This window comes from Cygnus olor, chromosome 1 (assembly GCF_009769625.2).
Source record: "Cygnus olor isolate bCygOlo1 chromosome 1, bCygOlo1.pri.v2, whole genome shotgun sequence".
In the NCBI taxonomy this organism is placed as follows: domain Eukaryota; kingdom Metazoa; phylum Chordata; class Aves; order Anseriformes; family Anatidae; genus Cygnus; species Cygnus olor.
Genome location: NC_049169.1, coordinates 114,214,652 through 114,235,133, shown reverse-complemented (window position 1 = coordinate 114,235,133; position 20,482 = coordinate 114,214,652). Strand labels below are relative to the sequence as shown.

Here is a 20,482-nt window from a genome sequence, read left to right as displayed (position 1 = left end):
TATTTTTAGAGTTACATGCAGTTCATAGTACTTCTTCCTCCATTATAATAAGACAGCAGGTGTTCAGTTAAACTCAATGATTTTCAAATGTCATGTTCTTTTTTTTACTGGTAGGGTTGAAAAGCTTTTTTCCAGTGTTGATTTGGCCAAGAAAAAAGTGATTTCAACATAATGGAAGACCTCTATGAATTGGGATCAAATATTAACTGATTCAATAGAAAAAAAAAATACAATGTTTTGATGGAATTGTGGTGAGTTTTGGCCGCGAAGGGACCTCTGGAGGCCTCTGGACATGTCCCCAGATCTGAGTAACTGTAAAGCCAGATCAGGTTGCTCAAGCTCTTCTCCAACTGAGTTTTGAAACTCTCCATTTTGGAGTCTGGAAGCTGGAGGTTGCGGAGGAGTTTGCCATGGCCATCTACAATGAATCCAAGAACAAAAGGCTGGTGAGTGGATACCCTTCCTAGATGAGAGCTTCAGTAGGGCCTTTTGGATGATGCAGAGTCTCCAGGTCCATGGAGTGAACAGAAGCTCTCATGACCTTGTTATCTCTCTTAAAGTGGGAGTTTCGGTAGCTGTTTCCTTAACAGCCCTGGTCTTTTGTTTGGCTTCAAATGGGCAGAGTCATTGCACTTTGTTGTGTGTTCAGACCTGAGCTTTAGTATACTATCAAATCATTAAAATGCTAAGAAATGTGTTTTTTTTTTTCTTTTTATACTCCATGTACAATAGGAATTGCTTTCAAGCAGAATTTCATCAGCCTTCTTGCTTTGACATTGAAAACATTCTTGTGCAGAGCAGTAATCACGCAAAAATTGCTGTAATAAACTGTTCCATTTATAGAAATGTAAACAACATTTATGCGCTATTGGTAGTACTTTGGACAAAATCTATGTGTGGGCTTATGTCTTAAAAAAATAACAATGAAGAAAGAGCATGACACATGGAGAAAGAACAATGTGGTGACTAAAACTTTGACTGTTGCAATGACCTCAATGTACTGATACTAATTTTAAATTATCTTGTATTTGAGACTCTAGAAAAAAAACTGACTTCTGGGAACTTCTAATCACCGTTTCACTTTTTTAGTGTTATTTTGTAAAAGCGCTCTATGCTGATCACCTCAAAACCAGAGACTTTTAAAAATAGGCTTTATCTGCCACTTTTCTCCGCAAAGGTTTTTATTCTGTTTCAGTATCCAACAGCCACCTATATATAATAATTGATCAGAGTACAACTATTCATTTTTTTGCAAAGGTTGTTTTGTCTTATGATAAATTTATCGGGGAAAGAGTACTCTCTTTTTCTCCCCTCTTTTTCTACCTACCACATTTTTACTAGGTTCTTCCATTTCCTTCTTTATTTCATTCTCCTGTTTTGTGGGGGCAGTGGGCTGTAGAAAGAAATTCTCTCTTCAGTGAAAAAAAAAGGTCTACATATGAACAGAATGATATCTTGTATTATCTTTCTGATGTGATAACTTTTATTATCTTTCTAACAAAGTGGTTGACGTTTTAACAAATCTGTTATAGAGAAAATTCCAAATTACAGTAAATGTTGTTACTGGAGGATATAAGTAAGCCTGAGGTTTAATTTCTATTCATACCCCTCCTTTTCCAGCTATTCTTAGCTCTGCCCATCTTGTTCTCTGGAGGAAACTGCTCTATGCTATGCTGGTCTCTCTTGGCAAAAGGGAAATTCTGTTCTGTGAAGATTAAGCAGAGCAAACACAGCTTATCCTTTCAGTTGTGTGGAAGAGGACTTGATGAGAAATTTCATGTACAAGTATCACTTAGAAATGTTAGGTAGAAATAGCTTACTTTTTGATGATTATCACACATGTGGTACTTCTGGAAGAAGATCTATTCAGAAACTTTTTAAAGTTTTGAATGTGCAGATGTGGCAGGTTCTTTGGTCTTTCTCAAGGATGCATGCATCCCATTGACTCGTACCATGTACAAGAATTACAGCACAAGGTAAAAACGCTGAGTAGGTCCTTGCATTCAGTAGGTTAGGATGACACAATGATCTGCTCAAAGGGAGCTGGGGTCAGTGCCAGGAAGGACACAACTCCTGTGGTCTTGTGGTTGCCAGAATGAATATTTAAGAAGTAGCCTGTGGTTTGGTCGAAGTGGGGTGCGAAGAAACAACCTCTTCCTTAGTATTTCCTGAAGGGCCTAAGGAAGTAGCTGGACTGGAAGGACAGGTAGCTTATCCTATGGATGAAAGCAGAAAGTCATAATGTGAAATTAAGACCCAAAGTAACCAGGAGGAAGAAGGGGAGCTCTGACAGGAGCTGTGGAGAGCTGAATGCCCTGTCAGTTATGAAGAAATGAGAGAAACCTTAGGAGGGGGAAATTTGTGCATTAATTGCAATTTGAGTAAGTGCTTGAGGAGAAAAGTCACTGAAATTTAGGTCTCTTGCACATTTAGAGGGGTGTCAATGGCCCTGCCACCTGGTCCACAGGTGGAAGCTGTAACCATCCATGTTAAATGACCTAAAGACCAAGCCTGCATTATTGAGAGGAGTGGGAACCATGGGGTTTTGTGTTCATTTGGATATATGCTGCTTCAGTCTGGGTGATTACCTTGTCCAGATTTTCAGTGGTCCTTTTAAAGTTAAGATCTTATCTTAAGAGAAAGCTTGACTTAATCTCTAGTATTTCTGTAAATCTAAAATCATGAATGGCTTGTAGTGAGAAGTCTTTCTAAGGCCACTTGTGTACCAAGTAATATTGCAATGATCTGGGGGAAGGGAAAAGTCAGGTCTTTCAGTTCTTGCAGTGATTCCCACCCATACTGTTCAGGTCATCTTTCTGAATCAAAATTCATGGTCTCTCAATAGAAGAGTCTGAGAGACTAGTAGAGCACTGAAAATCCAAAGGTGATAAAGCTTATATTAGCAGTTGCAGTTGTTTTTGAGACTGGTGAGTCCATGAAAAAGATCCTCATCCCTACAACACTTCGTGGAGGAGGGCAAGACCTGACCTGAACCTGTTTATAAACCACAGACTTTGTGACCACACATTGGAAATGAGGGAGAGAGAGGGAGAAATCACCTCCTACCAGTTGTGAAGGGAAGAGCTCTGTACATCCACTAGAAAAGACAGCAGAACCCTGTGGGCAGGTGAGTACTGAACTGCAGGGCCGGTGGCGGTTCTGATGTGGTCTCCTGATCTCAGTAGGTCAAATCTGGGATGCTGAGCCACTTTCTTGTGACTGGAAGGCTTATAACATATGATCATGGTTACTCTCAGCACATCTTGCTTACCCGAAGGGTTGTTTGATCATCTTATTGTTCATGGGCCTGAGGAGAACAGTTAGTCTTGTAGCATGACAGGAAAAGGTGAAGAGGTAGGACCAAATTCATGTTTGAAGTTATTGGGTGACAGCTGTGTAAAATGTTAGCAAACAACCCAGATCGTAAGTCTGTAAAGAGGGCTTATTATGGAGTGGCTAATTACTTTGCAATGCAGCCTATAGAAACTTGTTGAATTTGCACACTTACTACCTCAGGTATTGAATTGTTCAGGCTCCTGAATGCTGACAAACGTGAAGCAAGATTTCCATTGTCCATTAGGTGGAAGAGGATTTCTTCATTTCTTTTGTAGTGGGTTCTTTTTGTGTTCTGGAAGTAAAACAATTATTTTTTCTCCCACTTGGCATGCTGGAATGATGGAGACAAACATGGACAGTCAAAGATAACTGCTGCAGAACTGTGGAAGAAAATAAGGTGCTGTTTTTCTGAAAACCTCATGAGTGCTGTGTGTTGATCTGAACCTATTTGATTTGAAGTTATTGTCTTTTCAGGACTGTGACAAAAGGTTAGAAATTACTGTGTTTCTGGATGCTAACACTGATATTACAAAAAATTATCCAGATTTGTGCCTGAAATGCTGACTTGGCATGGTGGCAGCCTTTTCCCACAAGGGACTTGGGTTCCCAGGTTATATCAGACCTCAAAAAGCAATGAGTTTTGCAGTCTCATCTCCAGCTCAGTCGTCTGCAGTTTAGGAGAGGAACATAGACAGAGCTGAGGGGTTGGTGCAGACAAAAAGATGCTTGGTGACTTCAGGGGCTTTTGGTACTAATGCATAATGGGAGAATGCGACATGAGAACGGACCGGGACCTGCTGGGTCTGTGCTTCATAGGCTGACTCTTATGGTTGGCCCTGGGTTCATCAGTGCTCTGCCAGGTTCACAGGCATCATGGAGCATGGCTAACCAGCCTATGCAAGAGGAAACAGCCAGGCTTGGACACCTGTGAGACTCTCTTGGGTGCTGGCAGTAAGTAAAACTTGTGGTGAATACCGCTTTCACAGCCTGTACAGGGAGAGGAGCCTCCTACAGCCTTTGCTCTGACCTGCCACATAACACACACCATCAGACTTCACCCTGACTGCGGTCTGGAGGCTGTAAATGTTTCCCCAAATACCATCTCTTTTTTTTTTTTTTCCTAGTTCTTCCCGCCTGACTGTTTGAGCAACCTGTCACTATTCATCAGCAGGCTCTAACGTACACCAAAGTGGAAAAGAAGACGACATGCCACCGAGGTAAAGGAGATATTTCTTTATTAAACCTTTTAGCGCTTAGCCCCCCTCTCCCTTGAGCACTGACAGAAGAGGAGAGCAGGAACAAAGAGTTGAAAGCAGGCCAGAGCCGTGGAAGGTATCAGGTGACCATCCCGTTGGTGTTTGCTGAGTTGGAAGCACCGGCTGGTGTCAAAATGCTGACTCTTTGTGAGTGAGCTCCATGAAAATGTAATAGTAGGTACTGTATGCTAACTTGAAACCTAATGTGTTATTACTGGCTTTTATATACCTGGTTACCCATGGATAAAGCTATATGATATTTATTATAGCAGGGCAGGATGGCTTTGTAATCTGAATATGCTGCATTCACACCAGTGACTTGAACAAAGTGTTTCTTCATTTCTCCAGCCATTAATGGTTTTCTCATAAGAAACCATGAAGTCAGTTTTGTTGTGTTTGTCAGCTGGGTTTTGACTGTGTGTATTTTGTTCCACAAAGGGGTTATTCAAAACCTCCCCTTCAGTCTTAATTAATTGCAGACTCTGTGGAAGGCGAGCCCTGTGGGGCTGGAGAGGTTCCCGTCTGGTTTCCATTTAGCCTGTGGCTGCGTGTGGAAGCACGGCTGGCTCCCAGCGCAGGGACCTCAGCTGCTCGGCACGCTCTCCCCAGCCTGCTTCGGCACAGAGTGAGCACCAATGTTGAAGGCAGTGTTTATTGCCCAGCCTCCAGCACTGGGTGCTCCTCTGGGGTGCCTGCACGCAGAAACTAAGCTTACGCTGGGAGGAGAGGATGAAATCCCCAAATGACCCCCCATGGCCACCACCTCCAGGCATATCTCCTTCAGATAAAGGCCCCTGAGACTTTCTGGAGACATACTTCCCATTCATAGTATTTAAATCTTGCAGCTGTTAGCTGTGCTTTCGTTCAGCTCTCAGTCCTGTTCCAGGATTTCCCCTCTGCCATCTCCAAATGCCAAGGTTTCATACCGGGGAGCAAGTCAAAGTGAGGAGGTGTCACAGTGTTCCCACCATCTTCAAATGCCACCGTATATCTTACTGGAACTGCAGAAGTCAGACATGAAAAAGTAATGTTTCCCGTCCAAAAAACCCTATCCTTAATAAATGTACATAGCGTGCGAGTGCCCTGGCTGGATCAAACTCTTCGGAGCCTCTACCTACCCTTTTAATTTATGCATTTGATCTTTTGGCTGTAAATAGACACAAAGCCTGGAGAATGGTTCTGTTTCCAGAAGAGAATATTTTCTGTTGAGTTTGGCTGCGCAGGGCTCACTTTTGTAGAAGAGCTATGAATAGTAGGCTAATAAAAGCAAGCGGCTCCTCCAAACACTGCACAACAGCACGCTGGGATGAAAGGTGGTCCCGCGGTCACATCGCCCTCCAGAAAACTGCATCTCATTACAAAGCATCAAAAATTTAAAAAGCACTGAAGAAAGAAACCCCCTCCCAAGAAGAGCTTTATGCAAATACCTCCTCCCTCATGTAGACAGACTCCTGGGATGAAGCATGAGGCTCGCATCTACATGTTGGTTTCTGTCCTGGGGGGAGCTCGAGGCTGCCCTGACAGGGGTGAGAACCTATGAGGTTGGAGTGAGGCCACAGAGGCCAGAGAGAAGAAGCAGAGCTGGAAAACACACGAGGGCGGTCTGGCCAAGCTGCCAGAGCTGCAGCCAGCTCTGGGGGCCTCTTCTCCGGAGGGGTACGGAGAGCTGGAGCTGCGAATAAGGAGATGAGAGCTCCTGCTTCCAGCCCGCGCAGCCCCTCACAGTTACACAAGGGCTCATGCTGCGTTTGGTGCTGGGGTGAGAAATGAGGGCAAACACGCTTTCTGCTTCAAGCAGCTTTCAATATAGTGAATTAAAATTCAGACATAAAAACACCCCAGGAAATGCCGAGGACGGTCTTAGCACAGCACATAGCTACAATAATTTGTTGTTTGGTATTTTAGTGTCTTCTCCACAGACAGGCAGGAGGGTTTCTGAGCTTTGTAGGAAAACTGGATGCTGTAAGATGGTGAAACTACAAAAAGGGCTAGAAATTAGCACAGCAGGCAAGCGGACAGCAGAAACACAGAGCAGGACTGTGGCAGGATTTACTGGCTGCTAAGTTCAATAACAATATTGCAAGAGCACTTGCCGGGTCAGAACACTTATTCCAGCACCATCCTCTGATAAATGACTTCAGATAGTTTCAAGGACAGAGCAAGAAGAGATCCTGAAGTAAAACAGAGTACAACAGAGTAAAAGACAGAGGTGAAGGTGTTCAGGAGAAGCTTGAGCAGGGTAGGCAGCCTCAGGTTGCTACACGGGATGTGGAAAAACTGGATGTACTGGGTAGGATGCAGTGGTCACCCTTCTGTCCCTGTGTGGGTGGGTGGTACTGGGAGACAGAGGGCTCCTGCTCTGAGGAATGCAGAGTTAATCCAAGCCAGGGGAAGCTGGGCTGTATCAGTAACGTGCATACTGTGTGGACCTGAGGAGATTGGCTCTTTACACAAGAAGATAAACAGGAGGTCATTCTTGCCACATGGCATGGTTACTGGGTGAAGATGACACCTGTGGCAGTTCGGCGAGCTGTGCCTATGCCCTGCTGCTGTTTAGGAAAAGATGAACGCACAAACATCTTTGGCAGGCACCCATCCATCAGCACTCATAAATTTTGAACAGTTTATTGAGGAGTACAGAAGACAGTAACAACAACAGGCCAAGCAGTAAAGCCACTGGGAAAGCCTACATTGGGTCCCTCGGCCTGCAAAAAGAGTCTAGACATTTTGACATGTAGATAAGTATTAAAAACGCTTCCCAGTGAATGTCACCTGAAAAACCCAAACCAGAAGATTTCTCAGACACTTAAATGTTCTCCTCATCAAGAAACCTCCTCAGCCACTGCTTGTCCTGGACGGTCCAGTGGTACTGATCACTGTCTCTCCCAGTGCAAGGAAAGGACAGGCAGTCTCACCACTTTTCCCAGTCAGGCTGTTTGGGTTTGGTCTGAGAGTGTTTTAGGTCTTCATGGACATCTCTCATTGCTATCCTGAGTGCTCTGAATGAAGTCTGAGCTACTGAGGGAAACTGGGCCCCATCATACCAATACTCCATGACAAGCTGCTTGCTGATCCATTGGCTGTTGAGTTTTAAGGGGTTTCTAAAGTAAATGGGCTTTCCATATAATGCCTACTTAAATTACTAGGCAGATCTAATTCATTATTGAGCAACCTGTTTACATTGTGATTGTATCACAACCTGGCGAAAAATGAAAGAAAGTCTTTCAGCTAAAATTCTTCTAAAAAGAAATAAGGAATACTTGGTATGAAAGGAAAAAGAACGAGAAAACATAGTAGAAACAATGTAGCAAAAAAAGCATGCAGCAGCCTCTCCTTTGAAAGGCTTATAGCGTTTCTGACACATGATGCAACAAACCCTGAAGGCTAGGCATTTCAGAAAAGAAGAACCTGCTACTTTCCACCTCCATGAAAAAAAAAAATCAAACAGGAAAAATTACAGTCTTCAGCAAAAGAGTCTTTATACATACTATAGAAAAATATTGGGTATCCACTTGAAATCACTAAATTCAGAGGGGAAAAAGAAGCCTGTATTCTACTCATGTTCCCTAAAACACCCACACAGAGTTCAGGCATGCAAATCCCATTGCCTCCACAAAGTAATTATGGGGGCTAGGGCTTTTGGACATCGTTTAGCTGTAAAAAGTTCTGCCAGGGTAACCACCCTAGCCAAACCCCTGGCTGCAGGCAGTACACGCTGGCAAAAATGCTTTGACAATATGTACTGCAGGCATGGTGAGCAATATAAGATGTACAAAAGCAAATCTTTTCTGTGTTTAAAGGGCTGATTCTATATTAAGGCTTTTGCTGTCATAAAAATGTTGGAACAACAACAACAAAGTCACAGCAGCTATAACTGACCACAATTATTAGACAAAAGTTTCATGTGACCATTTAGCTTAAAAACAACCAACAAACATGTCTTACAGCATCAGCTTCAGTTTTGGGGATCTGTACATGAAGGAGTTGTGGCAGGTGAGTTGCGAGTCAGTGTTTCAGTGCTCGGGTGTTTGAGGTAAGAAATGTTGAAAAGCAGAAAGGTTGGAACCGTGTTAGTAGCACCAACTTTTTAGTCAAACGAAATAAATTTCCAGCATCACAAGACTTTAGGAGTGATTAATGGAAGTATTACCTCATAGTGTTTTTTTGTTTTTTTTTTTTAGGTGGTCATTCCTTTTTCAGTTCAGTGCATTTTGTACTGAACCAGGAAGATAGATGCACGAGGAGGCCTCCCAGCTGGGCTGGAGTTCTTGGGGCATAACAGCTTCTGAAACCATTCTTCTCATCAGCTTTCCTCCTCCTCAGTCACTTCCTTGAATAGTCGTTGATGTATGGCTACTGAAGAAGGAGAGAGGTTTTCTACCTGAGAAGCAGTTTTAAGCAGATTTGGGGTGCTGCTCTAAGCAGTTCTGTTTGACCAATGTTGGCAGAGACAGCAAGAAGCTCCCAACCAGGTCAAAGAAGTGATGCCAGCCTCAAACAAGTCATCTGAGGTTAACAAAAATAATTCCAGGATAGCTACAGAATGCAACTGAAACTGTTTTAAAATAGAAGTCAAAGTGATAATATTTCAAAGTGGGTCTCAGTTCCATTGCAGTCCTGTTAACTTCCATTAGGTTTTGGCCAAGCTTTTGCTGCAGACCATAGCACCCAGCAGATAGCTCTGAGGAACTCTTATCAGCAAGACAAAAGGTAGTGAATGTTTGTTTTGGGGAAGGAAAAAGTCCAGCTAGAAAACTGATAAAGCAAAATAGTCTCATGGAAACAGAACACACCGGGATATCAAAAGCAATTAAAACAAACTTCTGTAATCACGACTGTAAGCCATTTGCCAAAGCTAATAAAAGCGAGAGCAGAGTTATCTGTTTAGATCTGTGTGTTAGGCCAGTGTCACTGATAACACCCAGCTGGAGGAAGAACAAAATGATGGAGCTGAGACTCTGAAGAGAAACCATAGCCCCATCCATCTGGGCCAGGAGTCGTGGCAGGATTCAGCCTTCCCTGATGCCTGAGAAGTGTCGGCACAAGCTGAACCCAAAGCCTGAGTGATGTTTTTCTTGCCACCCTATGTTAACGTCTCCTTCAGGACAAGTTCAGTCATATTCTCAGGAACAGTTGTGCAGAGAGAGCACTGAAAGCCTGAGGGAGATTTCGGTAGCAAGCTACCCTTGGACTGGGACCGTCCTTGTGGTATGGCACCAGGACTTTCTCAGGAGCTGACGAGTCCCAGAAGACCCTCACCTGCTTTCCCAGAGACCTGCTTAAATTCAGAACCTCACTGCAGTCAGCATTTCCTTTAAGACTTTCCCAGTCGTTGCTGATTTGTTGCAAGAGTGTTTGTGTGCAGATGCTCAGTTTGTTGTGCTATAGCCAGCCCTCTCCTCCTGCCATTCCTCCCGCAAGGACACACCAGCAGGTTTTGTGGTGATGAAGCTTGGTGCCACCTGCGGAGCAGATTGTGCAGCATCTCTAATTTAATCAGGCAAAGGCAGGAATCTGGCTAAGAAAAGAGAAATTTTTGTTTCCACTCAAATCCTTTGGGAAGCTGAGATGATGGATGGAGAAAAATGTCAGTGGGATGTTAAGAAAATACAGATTTCAAAGTTTGCCAGTGTGTGGCAGTGGTCCTTTAGTAACTGCAGTCACATGAAGCAAAACACTGTTAAGTTTCACTCTTCCCTGTGGAGGCCGACTTGGAAGAGGAGCCAGACAGCTGCTCATTGGGCATGCACAGGATTCAAAACACTCTTTGAGACACCAATTAAATACAAACACGTTTAAAAAAAAATCGCTGCAAGATCCACAGTAGCTTGACCTGAGGTGCGACAGAAATGAATTGCTAATAAAACGTGCCAAGGAGGAGCAGTTTAAAGGATGCCTTTAACGCTTTTCACAATAAAATAGTTTTCACAAGCAGCTTATATATCTCCCAGCCTCCCTTGGATGTGTTGCTGCTGAGTGATTCTGGAGTCATTAATGGATTGCAAACTCCCTCCACCACCACCCCGCACTCTGCAACTAACTTCGGATAGTTAACAGCTTAGTACCTTTCCAGAAAGATAACCTTCTTTGAAATATGCTTTGAAATGCACCACGCTCGAGTAATGGGCAGAGCTGAAAGCCACTGAGGGTTGGATATCTTGCTGCTGTTTGGACCTCTGGGAAACCCCCCTGGAAAATCTGCCTTGTTTGCAACTCCAGAGCTCAGCTGCAGGGGCACTCCTTTGTCAGGGGCCTATGAAGCAGAGAGGTAAGTGTGAGGACGAGCCCAGATCCAGTTAAGGATGAAGTTTGAAGCTGTGGTCTTGAAAATATCTTTTCAACTTCTTTCTCAGCCTGAAGGCACCTGGAGCTCACTGTTCATGGGGCTGGAGGAATGGGGCAGAGCCCTGCTTGGGAGCCACCACAGCTTCTGTCTGCGCATGGTCCAGGAATCTCTTTGCTGACCCAAAATCTTCTTCTGTGCTCTTTCCAGAGGTTATTGTGTGTAAAGCAGAGAGGCTGCTGAGATCTGCAAGTGGGTCTCCATGGCCCACTACAGACTACATGACTGTCATAACCGCTGGGAAAAGGAGGAAGGAACAGAAGGAGTGGGATCAAAGAACACTTTTGCAAAAACAAAAGTGACTGGGAATTGAGGATTTGCCATGGGAGTGAGATAGGGAAGTGGAGGAGAGGGAATGGAGCTTGGAGCAGAGAGGCTGGTTCAGTTTGGCCCTTTTCTGCTCGTTTAAGAGGTGCCGGTTTTGGACACAAGCTGGTGAATAGACTGCATACCCTCCTTTGGGAGAAGGTGAAGAGGAAAGCACTGAAGGAAGAACAACAGAAGCAAAGCAGACAAATTGCTGAATTCAGAGCCAGGTTCACACTCAGGCTGCTAATGTGCACGCAGAAGGGTAGCTGGCTGCATGGGTGCTGTTCACAGGTACGTGCAGGGTATGTGCAGAGCCCTTCATTTGGCTGAGACAAAGAGCTCCTCTGCTGAGTGCAAATGCAGCGACTATGTTTGCAAATGGTTAGCCTGGTGTTTGCGTGGTATGAGCCTCTAAGAGACTCTGTGCGTGTTTAAAATGAGGCATTTACAGGTACCATGACCTGAATCACCTCTTTTTAGGGTGAAAATCCAGTGGGAAGCTTTCGTAAGAAAGAAATATCCCAAATGTTCATTCTGAAACCCTTTTCCCGCCTAAACCATCCTGTTGGATGGCTGTGATGGCCGATGGCAGTGATTCTGTTATCTCCAGTATGGCTTTATTGCAGTGATATTAGTTCAGCTGTGAGGAGGACAGTGCAGACGGGGCAATAAGGAAAAGAAGCAGACTTATAAAATAGGGATGCCTGGCAGTGCAACGCCTGGCACTTTAGAAAATGGAGCATGAAACCACAGAGCTTTAAAAAGCAAGTGGTGAAAAGGGCAGTCGTTTGAGGAAAAAATGTGTTTGGGTGTCTCTTGTTTTTGAGGAATGACGAGCTGATTCTCCTGCCTGCAGCAGCCAGAACTCCCTCAGTGTCTGTGACAAGCTTTGCTTTTATTGACTAGGCTGTTTTATTTATCCCTTGCAGATAGCCAAGCACGGAGCCTCGTGGACCTTCCCTGATGTCGCTCCTGGCAGCTGAAGGAACATCACAGCGTCACTGGGGACTTGCAGGTTTGCCGACCCAAATGTGAATGCCCCTGTAATACAAGGATGGTGCCCCAAACCCACGTCAGCCCCCAGAGCTCATTGCTACGAGCTGGTGGCTGGGAACAAGCTTTGGTGAGAGCTGTGCCCCATCAGGGGTGACTGAGCATACTCACAGGGGACTTGTCCAAACATAGATGGCGCAACAGTTTAACTAATCTTTACACTGTTAATTCTAAGGCTGTAGCTCTACAGCTCTCCTAAAACTGAATGTCTGCACAGGCACAGCTATGCTGATTTAGAAACAGCAATGAACAGCTGGGGTGTAAGGCTGCCTCTAAATCCGTGGCAGCTCCAACCAAAACAGTGTCCGACTGCCCCAAAACAGGCATCACTGCCTGGCTGTGAGCCTGTTTGTCTGACCTGTGCCTGCAGACTCAGGGGTGAAATCTGTGTTTACGGTCCTGCCAGAGGCTGCCAGAGCCCTCAAAACCTTTCATTCCATACAGCAATTAAGGGATTTTACCTTCGTAATCACCCTCTGATAGGGAAAGCATGCATTCTTGTTTTACCAACTGTAAACAGATCGACAGGATTAATTAAGTGACTAGATTAAGGTCATGCAGGAAGCTGTGGTTGCGCTGGAAATTTCAGCGCAGGCCTCCAAACCCTCGCCTGGCTCCCCAGTCATCAGCCAACTGCCTGGCTGCAGGAACAAGAGGCAAATTTGCATCTTCTGAAGTGCCCGGGCTGTTCCTGACATTAGGGATTTGCATCGCTGGCTCAAGTTCCTGATTTCTATTATTAGGCCTATTATATATCTCTGCGTGTTGTGTTTGCTGTAGTAAGAGATCATAAAAGATATAAAGAGATAGTATTGTATCCCCAGACACTATTTAGATGTGCTTGTGACAGCAGGGCTATGAAAACTAGACTATTATTTTAATACATCTACCTTGCCAAGCTCTGAAATCCAGAAAGGAGATAAAACTAGAAAGGTTATGGCACATCTGGAAATGCTTTTGTGCTGTGTGGGTGAGGAGCCCTGGCACAGGCTGCCCAGAGAGCTGTGGGGTCTCCTCCTTGGGGATCTCCAAAAGCCGCCTGGGCATGGCCCTGGGCAGCCTGCTCTGGGTGGCCCTGCTTGGGCAGGGCTTGAAGCAGGTGGCCTCCAGGGGTCCCTTCCCACCTCACCCACCCTGTGATCCTGTGATCTGCATGGAGATTCACTCTAACTGAATTGGTAGAAAATTGGGTAGGAGCATGCCTGAATGAATAGGGAGATAAATACTGTTGGGTAGCTTAATTTTTATTTCCTTTCATTTTGCGGGTGTGTGCTCCCTTACCTGCACACCAACATTGAGTATTTCTCAACACTTTTTTTTTTTTTTAATTGGTGTGTGTGCAGATCCTTCTGCTTTGATGGAGCGGCACCAGAGGCGTGCTTGCCTCACAAAGTTTATTTTGAGAGCATCCCGTCTGAACAAAGACGAGCTCCTGCTTGTTGCATGGGCAGAAGATGGAATCCTGGCGGGGTGGGGCATGCCTGGAAAATACGCGGTGCCTGCCGATAGCTCATGGTGCTGACGTTTAGCTGAAGGGCATTCGTTCTGCAAGTCACACCTCTTCCCCTAAGAAAAAAGGACATTTCCTTTATAGTAACACTCAACTCTGAAAATTCCCCTCCGTGTTTTTTTATTGAAAGCATCCAGGAAAATTTGCCAGGCTTATCTTTACAACTGTCCCCTGTGGAAAGGACAAAATGATCCTAGGTGTGGACACATCAGATAAGCAACTTCTAGGCATCAAAAACTCAGCGTTACTGCTGCTGATGGTATGAGGACAGATGCTGAGCCCGCTGCCAAGCCAGCCAAGCGGTGCAGAAGTTCTCTGGTGGCCATGCAGATCATCTGCTTACATGGCAGGCATCCCTTCTGCCCTGCCTCAGACCACATGAGAGCAGCATGGGTAAAGCAGCAGGTTTGCTGTCTTTCTGTTAGTAGCAGAATCTGGGAATGAATCTGGGAAGAAGGGGAAATGGCCATGAGATGAAGTTGTACCAAGAAAAGAACTAGGAAGAGAACACACGAGAAATCAAGCTAACTGTAGGGATGGAGAACTGGGTAGCTAGCAGTAAAGTGAAAACCCACTCGTACTTGTGCATGTGGCTAAGGAAATTTGCTTAACTGTTCTTGCCTTCCATTTGCATGTTCCTGTCACTACCATTAGGCCAGCTGGACCACGTTATCATGATGGCTCAGAGAGTGATTAGCTCAAAGCTCCAGGTACAAGTACTTGCAGAAACAAATGGAAAATCACACTGTTAATATTAGCACTGAATTTATTCACCTTGTCCTCCGGTCAGGAAATGGAAACAATGGCATGCAATTTTATGTGAGCAACACAGCTTAATTGCCAATAACAAATACTCCCAGTGAACTGTTTAAGAACAATTGATGGATGCTAACTGGAAGATTGCATCACTTCGAGTCATGAAAGTGTGCTTGGAAATAGATATGGGCTCAGTTGTTCCAAAGATAGAAAGTCGTGGTGTTGCTGGGTAAGCTGTCTGATACAAACATCCAAGCATCTTCGATCAGCAGGAAGCGGGCTTAACGGGATGGGGAGGGATGGAGAACCAGAATCTGTAACACAGCCTGAAGGAAAATGATTGATGGAGGGAGAAACAAGGGAATTAGGAAAACTGATAAGAACACCGGCACCAAAGTTTTGGCTGTGCTCTTTTTAACTTCAGAAATGCTCAGAAATTGAATGGCTTGTTATTTTGCCAATATTAGTGTTAGGTTAGACAGCCTGCCCCTTCCTCCCTGGTGGATGAACTTTCTATGATGCTTACTTACTTTTTTCTATCTCTGCTGCATCACTGCATCATTTTCTCTGCCTCCACAGATGATGGATAACTAAAGATAGTAGCTCTTTCTTATGCAGTTCCTTGACAGCTGGCAGTAAGTGACCTGTGTCTCTGCAGATGTATTTATGATTCAGTTGTTCTGTCATTTGTATTTCACTAATCCTAACTCTTTATTTCCTGGATGCATTTGTCTTGCAGGCTCCTGCTGCCATCACCTGCGTGGTAACTGTAGCTACTCAGGGTTTCCCTTGTTTCCATTATTTACCATGACCTGAGCTCACAGGAACTTGCAGGGGTCTTGCACCTTTGTCTTTGCCCTCACTTTTTTCACTTCAGTGTATTTGCATTGGATTTCTAAGGTCTTTTAAAAACTTCTTGTTGTGATCTGCCTTGCAGCACTCTTTGCCAGCCCTGCTTTGGAGGTGGTGAAGAGCAGTGCCGTTTTTGGGCTGGTTTTTGGATTGGTTCTGCACAAAACCTTCACAAACACCTGGTAAGTGCAGCCAAAGTGGTGCTGTTTATTGGCGGTGAGTGCATACCAGCAAAACACATGTGATACCTCCTGCTGGTGGCAAAAAAAGGAAAACCACTTTGATGAAGTATTAAAAGACTGCTTTACTTTTGCAGATGCCACAGAAAATTCAATACAGCCAGAAACTAAAATACCTCTGTGTATACAATGGCAGCATTGACGCTGTTTTACTTTAGGCATGTAGCGTAGGCACTTTGGATCACACCCCCGTCTTTCTTGGTCTCTTTCTTGACTATATAGGGAATTTGGTCAGCTAACTTTGGTCCTGAATCACACCCACAGCAGATGACTAACGCTGCCCTAAACAGAGATCTGTAGTGTAAACCCTCATCATTTCCCCTGGTGCTTTTGGTTGGCAGGCGTGGTACCCGGAGGCGCGATGTGGGTGACCAGGGCCACGTGGGGGTCTCCGACCTGTCCCCAGTGACACCCCAGGGGCCCCTCCTCAGCGCCCAGGAGCTCTCCTTCTGAGCCCCGAGAGCATTTCCTAGAGAGGAAGCAGGGGCTGCTCCTTGGGCAGCATGCTCGATGTGCCCGTATGGTGCCTGGATGCTGGTGGTACCAGAGGGGAGGTATCTGGGGGGCTGCTGCGATCAGGGATGAAGCGAGGTGTCCGTTTAGCTGAGCATCTCTCAACAAAGGTGTCTCTGACCCACTTCTGTCCCACTGCACCAGCTGATCTCTTTTCCAAGAGTGTTGTCATACCTTCCCATTCTCCTTTCACCCAGCTTTCAAGCTCTTTTGTGGCAAGGACTTAATAATATAAATTGCTCTCTGTAGTTACTAGCAGGCTGTAAAACTAATAACTTGAAGCGGTGCCCTAGCCTGGATAATGCCCTGGAATCTGGAACAGCGAATGCCAGGTAAATTTGTAGCTGGCATAGATGTGCTACCAATTTTCTGCTGAACCACCAACATGCCTGAAATGCTCCTTAAAAACTTTCTAATACTTGGGTGCATCCCCCTCTTTCTCCCTTTTATTTTTGTTTTAATAGCACGGGCTGTTGCAGTGCTGCAGCAATGTGTCTGAAAGGTGTGGCAAGGGGGTGAAGTGTGAGTGTTGCCCATAAAGCACTTTAAAAAGCCCTGTCCCTTGAATGTACAAACAGAGCAAGTTTCTGAATTGAAAGTGAACTCAGTGCAGGTGTTGAGTCAAAACTCACACCAAGAGAGAAAAAAAACAATCCCTAGAAAATCAATGAGGGGTGGCCCGTTCAGGCTTTCCAGATGCAAACCACTCCTCCTGGGGGCTCTCCCCACCTGCTGGGGAGCACGGGGAAGAAGAGCCCGGGTCCTCCACCAGTGTGCAGGTGCTGGCTGCGGCAGTCTGGGAGCCGAGTTGTCCTCGGTGTGAGGGCAGAGCCCTCTTTCTGCAGCCACTTGCCCTGTGGTGGCTGTGCTGCCGGGGGACTGCCTGTGCCCGATGCTTCGTGTTCAGGGCTCTGCCTTCACCACTGCAAGGCGAGGGAGTAAGACTGAGTAAGTGTTGGCAGGGCAGCCACAGCAGCTTTCTCCTCATTTCTTGGAGCCACGTGGCTGCTGATCCTTACGTAAATAAGAATCAACGGCTCAAACGGGCAGGCAGCTTGATGTGCAAAACCCCTCTCTGTTCTGTGTAGAAGCAAACCGTTGTTGGTCTGACATTTGGGGCTAGCACAGGACCAGGATTTGGGGGGTTACACAGCCCCCCTCCTACTGTCCTGCTCAGCTGTCTGCGTCCGCATGGCAGCGAAACCACCCACGAGCTCTGGAAAGTGCCTGCACATTTTTCACGCTTGCCTTTGCAACTCTGCGCTCCGTCAGTTGCAGGCTGGCTGGCCAGAGAAAGCTGGGCACGCTCTCAGGAGCTGGGTGTTTCCACGGCGTGCTTGGTGGATGTGAAAAAGCAGCCCCGAGTCAAGTCTCCGGCAGGAAATGTTTCTTACTCATGCTACTCTCACATGATGCCCTGTGCCGGCAGCCAAGCTCATGAAGAACAAATGCCTCTGCCAGCCATGCGGATGGGCTCCAGGTGTGAGCAACTCTGCGGGCCGAGTGTGATCACAGCGCTCCTGCACAGGGACAGCAGGCTCCAGAGCCCTGGGGTGCCTGCAGAAACTGAGCCGTGGTGGCTCGGGCAAGCCCCTTGCACTCCATCCCAGTCCTTCCGTGTGAGAAAAGAGAATAATATTTGCTTGCCGACCTCGCTGGGGTGGTGGGAGAGGCAATGAATGTCTGCACAGTGCAGCGAACATAGAAGGTGTTATATGAATGTGTGTCATTCAGGTGCCAAGCAGTGTGTTTGAACACCGCAGGAAAGGGAAATACGACCTTCAGACAGTTGTGGGTCTAGCAAGGCAGGTTTATTGCAGACAGGAGTGCTTAAACTCACAAATAAAGGAGGTGCCAAAATGCATTTATTAGGAGGTGATGGACTGCAGGCACCCCATGAAGCACGGGCGGCACCAGGCAGCAGACACCAAAAGGCGAATCGCCGCATCCACAGCCTGGGTGATCCCAGGCACCGAACGTCTGGAAGGGCACAGGCAGAGGTGAAGGAGGGCACGAAGGAGGCTGAAGTTTCCCACAAGCAGCCTATGAATACAGTGAGGGTGATAAAAGCAAGCGCTGCAAGCCCCTGCCTGCAAATATTTGTCAGCGCTGCTGTTGGGCACACGCCAGAGGCGTTTATTTCCCTGCAGGGTGATGTGCACTGGAAGCACAACCATGGCACTGCTGGGCACCCTGCCCTGGGCAGACCCCGTATGTATCCCCCTCCCCAAACCTCCCCAAGAGCTGCAGCAGCCCGGGGCACCGCTGACACCCCTGGATTTGGGAGGATTCAAAGCCCCCACGTTTTGGTGCTGGCACAGCGGCATGGGCACGGCGTGAAAGAGAAAGCAGAATCTGTCCTGCTCGGTTTTGCTGGGCATGGCTACGGGCATGCTCTCCTCCGAAAACAGTTTGCAAGGAAGGTGCAGTGATGCCTTATTGCATCAAGATACGTTGGATTCGGATGCTCAAAAGGAGAGCGAGAACGCGTGTGTTAATGGTTTCAGAGAGCCGCCAGCCCTGGGTAGGTGCGTGACTGCAGCGCCTGTGCCGTGGCGCAGGGCTCGCGGCGCGGCCTCCCCATGGCAACTCAGGCAAACAAACTGAGAGCTGCAGGGAAGGCATGACTGAAGGGAAAGGGGCAGGGAGCAGCCAAACTATTTTTGTATTTCCGAACTATGCAGCAGTTATTTTTCGCTTTTGCAGGCTAAATTCTCGTTGTGGTACGTTTGCTTAGCGGGCGAGATCCCTTTGCTTTCCTCTGGTTTTCTCTTAGCTGAAATCCGCCTGAAGAACTTTTACACTCTCTGAGTGAATGCACATCTCTGTGCACACGTGTAACATTCATTTCCCTACCGTGCGTATTAATTAATACCATCAGTGTGTACAATTCATCCCTCACCCCAGTATCCGCCAGGCCCTTCCCATCAGAGCTGGGACGTCCGAGAGGAGAGCATGGGCACTGTCCCTGGGTTACTGCGTCCTTCCAAGAGCTGGGGTTTGTTACTGGCTGCTGCTTGATGGCCCCTAGGCTGAGCCTGGGGATCCCATGGCACCTCTGGGACCTTTCTGGTCCTGCTGTCCCTTGGAGGCCTTCTCTCTGTGGTCTGTTGTGGGAGCAGGTGCTGGTGGCCACGGTGGAGGGGCCACCCCCTGCCCTCCTCTGAGCTACATGGGCCCAAGGGTGCCCAGCATCTATGCTGGCTTATCTGAGGTACAAGGGTCACTGTTAAGCCTAATGACAGTTGTGATAGCAATGAGGTGTAATCGCTCTGCTCAATGGGACATTGGCACAGAAAGCTGAGGAGACCAAGCACATGGGCTCAGGAGAGGGTACCAAAAGCTCCAGTGGTGCTCAAGTGAGGGTACCAAAAGGTCCCTGGCCAGTTTGGAGACGTGGCAGTGTGTGCTGGCAGCCATGTCATGCACATGCACCCAAAATCCCTGAGGTGAGATTGGCGCTCCAGGGCACCTGTTGCCACCACTGGAAAGCACCTCAGCAAACCCTGCAGCCAAATGGGTCTTCTTCAGTGGTGAAGGGCAACGGTGGTCTGGGTTATGAGTAGCAAGATCTGGATAGGAAACATCTCTCCACACGACTCCTGGAAGTGACAGAAATGCTCTCTTTCTGAAACGAATGCCCTTTGACTGCTTTGTATGGGATGTGAGGAGAGAAGAGATTGGTCTCATCCTTGTCTCTGTGGTGGCAGGAACTGGACAAGGCACCCGAGGCTGAGGGTTCCCATGCCAGGGTGGGATTCGACTCACCCACCTCTACATATCTATGCTATGGCTGCCTACATCAACACCTTTATGGTTTACAGGCGAAATGGGTGTGTTTCGGGCGTTAGCAAAAGCTGGTCTGTTTTTGCTTTCTGTCTCAGGGTAAGGTGAATAGCCCTAGATTTTCCTCTTTAGCCCTGGCAAACGTAAAGTGATTTCACTTAGCTTTACTCATAATGTAAGAAAACTTGTAAGTACTCCCGGAGTTATGGTAACTTCTTTTTTATTTCAGTGTGAAGAGAGCAGAAATTCAGTGGCTCAGAAAAACAAAGGCCAGCTGTGCTGAGAACAACGCTGTCATGCTTTCTCCTGTAAATCTGATTTTGCACTTAAAAGATTCTTCAAGTATTTTGATGGAAGGATTTTCGTAGTGAATCATAAAAGCACAAAGCAAAGTGAAGGACTTTACTTAAGAGGTAGCTGCCTCTTGTGCGCTTTCACTTGCTTTTACTTTTCTGCTAGCTTTAAAAATCAGGCTGGAAGTCCTACATATAACAGAAAGAAATGAGCTTGGCATCCATGCTTACGTTGC

At 46.5% G+C, this 20,482-nt stretch overlaps 1 long non-coding RNA gene across 1 annotated transcript; it reads left to right on the top strand.

Annotated features, from left to right (window-relative positions):
- Positions 1-224: 224 nt before the first annotated feature.
- LOC121079838 lies at positions 225-10,815 on the top strand. Its single transcript, XR_005825188.1, has 3 exons — positions 225-446; positions 4,461-4,553; positions 8,774-10,815. It is a non-coding gene; the product is annotated as an uncharacterized LOC121079838 (long non-coding RNA).
- The last annotated feature ends 9,667 nt before the right edge of the window (positions 10,816-20,482 follow it).